This window comes from Apostichopus japonicus, chromosome 16 (genome assembly GCF_037975245.1).
Source record: "Apostichopus japonicus isolate 1M-3 chromosome 16, ASM3797524v1, whole genome shotgun sequence".
Taxonomy (NCBI): Eukaryota; Metazoa; Echinodermata; class Holothuroidea; order Aspidochirotida; family Stichopodidae; genus Apostichopus; species Apostichopus japonicus.
Window position 1 is genome coordinate 41,574,368 of NC_092576.1, and position 7,283 is coordinate 41,581,650.

At 32.7% G+C, this 7,283-nt stretch overlaps 1 long non-coding RNA gene across 1 annotated transcript; it reads left to right on the forward strand.

The window, feature by feature from the left end:
- Positions 1–128: 128 nt before the first annotated feature.
- On the forward strand, positions 129–7,279 carry LOC139982689 (uncharacterized). The gene is made up of 3 exons (XR_011798242.1): positions 129–1,906; positions 3,031–3,057; positions 3,693–7,279. It is a non-coding gene; the product is annotated as an uncharacterized lncRNA (long non-coding RNA).
- Positions 7,280–7,283: the final 4 nt, after the last annotated feature.

Genomic DNA, 7,283 nt, shown 5'->3' on the forward strand with positions numbered 1-7,283 from the left:
TTAAGTAAACTATTGAAAGTTCCAAAATCCGTCAGAAATTGAAATAAAAAAGATGAACCAATTGGTAACTTTTGATATTCAATGTTAAAAGAACGGCATGTTTATTTCACTTATAGAAATTCATTGCTTTTTTAGCTAAATTTACTTTGTAATTTAAAACATATTATAATATAAGTGCTAACAGCTCTTAACTGAACAATGTCACTGGTGTAACTAAATGTTTCAATGGTTGAAACCTTAATGTATTTTTTAGTCAGAATGAACATACTGACACAGAGCCACGAAAAGAAACAGAACTGATCAATTACATCTTGTGGAAATGAAATTGTCATTACTTACTGCTTTGACTTCATTCTAATTGTTTGATATGACTTCATTTCTTATATCATTTATTGCAGAAAGAAACCGTTGTTAATTTTGTTCTCTAATACGTCACGATGCGATAAACCCGAATAATAAATATGGCTCAAACTCAGTTTAGAATGACATCTGCTTAAACAGCTTCATAGAACACAAGACAGAACATTAAACACGTTGTTTATGAAAAAGACCAAATATCACCCGAAATAAGTACATTTAATTTCTAGGATTAATAAATGAAGTATAAAGTCACATCATTCCTCTTCTAGACTTATCATAGCAAGTTTCTTACAAGTAACAGTATGTTATCATTTATTCTGCTTCTGAATGATAGAATGACCAAATGCATATTAGCACAACGTATAACAAGGTAAACATTACGGATATTTTTTAGTCGGTTTGATATAGAATCAAATAACTCGATTACAATAAATTACAACTATTGGAGAAATTTAAACTATATTAATTAATACTCTATCACATTGAACATCTTTAACTGAGAAATTATACTTTATATTAAAACGGAACAAGCCCTAGTCTAATACTTTTGTTTGATTTTTTTAAATCTTTAATGAGTTGTTATTCGGAATTATTCGTAGAAATCACGTAATATATTGTATTCGGTTTAAACACAGAGTACCGATGGATTAGAAAATTATTGCCCATGAAGATTAAACAATGTTCTGCATTCTAAAATAATTGACTCTACCAATGTCCTAATTTTTCGTGTCCTGGAACAAAAACCATACTTTTTGCTCTTTGGTTTCGTTTGTCTGTAGTTGGTGGTTTTAAGATGTTAGGTAGAAAACAAGAACACCTCTTTCTAAGAAGAGTGAGAGACTTAATATTTATATTTTAGACCAGTGGCAGATATTTAGTAAGATTTATGGTTATAATAATGACTTATGATGACAAAAATGTAAGTGAAATAACAATAAGCTTAATACTTTTTGTAAGGATGGACATTTTTTCTTTAAACAGATGCATTATCTCAGCTTTGTTGAAAATAACAAAGCATAGTGGGATAAAGGTTGTACCAGATGGATATATTTAGACTATGAAGGAGCATATTTTTACAATGCAGGTTAATTGAACTATAATTTCAGTGTTCCTCATGTCCAGCTGGTCTTATTAAGTATATACGGTTTTGTACTGGGAAATTTCTATACGCAAAATGAGTCAAGACATGTACGTCCCTCAACATTGCCCATGGGCATGATCATGCACAAACGGCTCATCTCTAATTCTTTGAGTACAATCCATCTTTCATACAAGTGTAAAGATAACATATGTATGCTTTAAGAATTGACTAACACGTTGCTTTAATGATGGCATTTATCAATAATAACGAACGAACAGTAGGCCGCTACTAATTTTTCTTACTAGGCCTTGACCTGAAATCACTTAGAATATTATAATAGAATGTATAGTTCGTCAAATGCACACATTTTAAAGTACTTAATTTGTAAGTGATCAAAACGGCTGTCTTTTCTCTTTACATCAGCACAATGATGTCCATTTGACCGTTTTTGAGTACTACGTACAAGTAAGTATTACAAGTATATCACAGTATAGTGTTACCATTTCATACAAATCTCTTAAAGCTAACGGCTCGAATCCAAACGGAAGTGTAGCAGAACTTTTACTGAAGAATACACCAGTGCATGTCTGAATAACGTACCTACTAATGGTTAAATAACCATGTGCTAGTAATATGAAACTATACCTTCACTACCTTAGTCACAGAACTGATGATATATATTACGGTATAAATATTTAGAATGTTGTGTGGATGAAAGAGTTTACTTGTCTTTGAAACCAGATAAATATGTACCAATATTACAATTATTATTTTACAACATCAACTTGAAGATGAGTGCCGTTAGATCAAGGAGTTGGTCATACACAATACTCTCATCATATACAATGGTTCTGTGATTGGCTCATATGCAACAACATGACTGATAGGAATCAATCATAGTTCCAGCCTGGATTATCAGTTATTCTTGTAACCTTCGCTTACTGACTCAAATCACCTTCTTAACCCCTATTTCCTTGTGTTTTGCAGCAAAATTTAACCTAAACATCGTATTATTAAAGTTTCAAATCACGTTTATTTTTTTTCAGGATAACATAATTGTATAGCGTTTACTACTTTTAAATTGAAATGTATTTGCAAGCAAACATTTGCAAGGACAACTATTAGAGCATAACTTCAAGTACAAATAATCGAAAACATGTACTAAACATATAAAGGAAGACACTTTAATAACTACGGTTCACAAATGCTAGTAGATGTTCAATGGAATTGCGATGTATATTCACAACGACGGTAGCAGAAAGTGAATATAAATTTGTAATATGGAGGCTCTACGCAGAGGGTTAAAATTAAGAGGCGAGAAACATTCAAATTAACAACGACATTACCATATTTATCTGAGCTTTGATGTGAAAATCATATGATTATATCTGGCAACATAATTTAGTCTATCATCCTTACAGTGAATATAAGTCAATCCCTGCATCGATATACACTATGCTATATGAACAATCAAATGTAATTCAGCACATCTCTATCTAAATATTATCTCAAAAGTAACTAAGAAAGCTTTCACTATTATTAGCTTTCTATCCGGTAATTTGTAAAATGTCTATTCTATCTTGTTTCAGGTGAACAGATACCGAGACAAATATGCGGTAGGCTTCAAGTAATTTGTGCTTTCTTCTCTAATGAAGTAGTATTTTGCGTTTTAAATTTAATCAAATGATTAGAGCATGAACTGAAAGTTAAAAGAACTGCAAACATGCAGTTTACATTTGAGGGAAAAACTAATAATAACCACGACCAAAGAAGAGTAGTAGATGTTTAATGGAATTTTGATATACATTCACAACGACTGTAGCAGAGAACATAATTTAGTCTCTCATTCCATACAGTGAATATAATTCAAATTCTGTTTTGATATACACTAGGCTATATTAAAAATCACTTGTATTTAGGCACATCTCCATGTAAATACTATCTAACAAGTATTCTAAGAAATCTTAAAAGGCTAATATATTTCCATACGGTAAGTTGTAAGGTGTCTATTCTATCTTCTTTTAGATAATAATAATGCTAAGAAATGCTGAGGTAGGTTTCAAGTGCTTCCGATTTACTTCTTTAATGAAGTATTTTTTGCGTTTACATTTAATCAAAGCAAATAATTAACCATGGATGAAATTAAATGTGAATGAGAGGTCCCAATAACGTATAAGATATAAAAACTCAGTGAGTAATTGCTGAGCGATGCAAAATATTTATGATGACAAATATCTGACATTATCTACAGAGAGACCAAATGAACAAGAACCGTACGACATCGGAAGGGAAGTGATTTTCCGAAACTATACCAAGGATGTTGACAGGAAAATGCCAAAAACAACTGCAAACGGCCTTGCTTATTTCATGTTTTATTCAATCATATACATTCTGTTTCATCCTATCAATGAAAATATTATATATTATATATTATTATATATATATATATTAATGTACTATAATATCTAAACAAACAGTAAAGAAATAGGGTATTAAATGATATAGCTGAAAATAATCCACGAAATGTATTCTTACCATATGTTATGCTCTCGGATCAGATGTTGCACTAAATTAAAAAAAAAAGTTAGGGATCGCAACTTGGCTCGATTAACGATCTTTCTTGCCTTCCTGCGTGGCATGACATAATGTAACTATGTACTTTATAAACAATTGCAATGAGTAACTATTTCGTTTATTTGCGACGGTTTCAAACACCTTAAGGAACCTATATCTACAGTTTCTAAATACTCAAAGCTTCCCGAGTCAAACTCTGCCGTTGCGTGTGTATATAAGTATCACTAATCACCGATAGTTCACATACCCATAGGAACATGTAAGACGATTTGCATTTATGTTTCTTGTTTTCGGTGATTGATTATTAGGACATCAACATCAACTCCATATTTTATAAAAGAGAAATGTTATATAAGTGCTCTTGCAATATCATGGACCTTCGTATTCCACAATCTAAGATTAAAATTCAACTTAAGAAACATTCCGTTATGATTGTGTTTAAGAAACGTGAAGATTTAATAAGTAATTTAATGAGATTTAATGAGTAAGTAATGCATAGCGTTCCGTTGTAAAAAAAAAACTGCAGTTATTTGGTGTTAATCACATGAACGTAGAAGGTTGAACAGTTCGCAAACTTCCATATTATTATTTGAAATCATACTTGAATAGTCAAAGCCATAGCTAAGAACTGCACCTTCTTAGGATTTTCCTTATTTAATAGCATCAACATGTTCCTCAGATTCTCCTAAAACTAAATAACAAAAATGTTATGCCAATCATACAAAATAGGTGTTTGCATTAGTCTTCAGTTTTAATCATGTTGTCGGTAGTTGGCTCCCTGATAAGTTTTAATCTACGCTATCAGAATAGTATCTTCCTGCAATAAGTACAAAGACTTGTCTTGGTCCTTGTGTAATGATAGGTAAGTATAACAAACTGTTAACTGCCAATCTGTGAACGCCCCCCCCCCCCCCCGCCGCAAGCTTTGTTCTGCTTCTATGTCCTGCATGATGGCTACAATCTTAGTTAGCCATTACACTCTTTTCACGAAATTTGTCTCATTCAATTCATATTCGCAACGTTACCATAAAAATGAATTACATGTGTCAGTAAGCATGTATTTGAAACTTCTGTTATGTTTCTGAACTTTCAATTTTCTTGTACAGGACTTCAATACTAACAAATAATACATAATAATACAGAAAACAAATTTGTAAACCATCGTCGCTTGATTTGATTTCGTTAATTATCTGAAGCTTTAATCCTTTTTTAGATTCACAATGATGCATTTATCAAAATCAAGTCTTTCTATGTTTTCGTTGTTGTTTTACGTTTTCGAGAATCAAATAAGTCCCTATTTGAGTATTTTAAACTGTTAAGAAACAAACGTGTCTTGTCGTTTAATGAATGATGATGTTAAGGTATATTTAGCCATCGATACAGTGTCTTTGTTTTGCAGACAACACTGCTAACTTCAGTTATATAGTACATGCACAATCATTTTACCTTAAGGGGCTTTAAAATTATTATAATAATGTTGCATTTTGTAATTCTTTAGAGACCCCAAATAGGGACTTATTTTTTGTATTGCTCGTCGTTTGTTAAAAGTAATGAAGCAAAGTGTGATTGCTCTTGAAAATTAAGAAGAAACACAAAACTTTGAAATATTCTAATAGAGATGTATGTGATGTATTGTTACTGTTTCTCTGGTTTTAGAATACCTTATTTATGTATGTTATGTTTATTGTACACAGTGGAATGGTATACACATATTAGTCTGCATGGCTTAACCTTAACTTGTAATGGAATAACCGGGCAGAACAATCTACGTGATTCAAGTCGCAAACTGTTCTCTATGGTAACAAAGTTTATATTTACACTATACCGTCAAATTACAGGTTATATAGACAGTTCTGCACACACCAAGACTTCAAGAGTGTACTTTTCAAGATTCTTTTCTGATAGAATTTATAAGAGACAAATGGAGATTTGAGTGTGTTCAAAAACAGAATATCTAGGTTTTAATTATAATCAAAGTCATTGAATTATCAGCAAAGAAAGAAAGAAAAATAGTAGGGAATCACTGATTTCCCATAATTGATATCAGTAACAAAATCGATTTACTTTTGATGATATTACTTGATGGTTTAAGTATACTTTCCAATGAGTTGGCTGTGTGAGTAATTACAATAATGCGTACGTACTAATGAGAAATATACATTTTCATAATATGTATATACATTTTCAGAATCAGAATGCATTCAACTTGTTTCTTTTAGCAATGTAACATCATTTCATACTGTAACCGAAATTTACGTAGTAGTTTAACTTTACAGAGTTTTTTTGTACCATGTATTTACTGTTTTAAGCATAAAGTAATGTTGTAATTCTTTGCTGGGAGATCTCAGTTATCCTTCTAAGTTGCTAACTATGACGTTAGCAATCGTGCACCTGGCCTTTATTCGATTAGTGGGGCTTTCCGGTCTCCGGAATAGTGGTGACCGGAACTCAGAGGCGGTGTTCTTTGAAGTAGTACATTCTCGAACGCGTAAACATAGGCCATCGGCCATTCAGGCCAATACTGAAGGAGCTGATGTTAACGTGCAGCGTGGCGCTCTTTGTCAAAATATCGTACAAGAAGTTGGTATATTTCTAATACCACGGCATCGTGTCGTAACTGTTCGTAGACTTGTTAGTGCTCAAAATATTATTTAATATATTTGTGAGTCGTATGAATTGTTAGCCAACTGCGCTATTGTACTGAGGGAGATTACGCCCGGTTTTTTAGGAGTAACGTTATAGACCGATTGTCAACATTTACGTTACTCAGTAGCGCTCTGAACTGCGTAAAACTGTATGCACGTATGTAAAGATCAGTGCTTTGCTGTGAATGGTTTTATTTCAGTTAGTCCTAAGAAGCAACATTAGTGCAGTTGTCCTAGTTCAGCTTACATAAAGGAAGCTAGGTTAACTGATGCGCATTACGGCCATTTAGTCGGCCATTTACGCTGCGTTTGGCCCAGTGTTGGGGAATTGCGTTAACTGTAACGTTCTGCGTAATGCAATACTTTATGACCATTGCGTGCAAAAGAAGTCTTGAATAAACGGTACCACTGTTCCACGGGCACTTGAATATCTTCTCCATTGCTTTTTTTGTTGTTGTTGTCGAGTCTCTCTTTTGCCAACCCCAGCTTCAACAATTGCCACACTAGACAGGGAAGTGTCGTGACAATATTATGACCAAAATGGTTTATATGCCAAAATGTAAGTAGGCATATCCCCTTTAAGCACTTCTTTGGCAGTTGCCGGATTGTTCATTCCCATGACA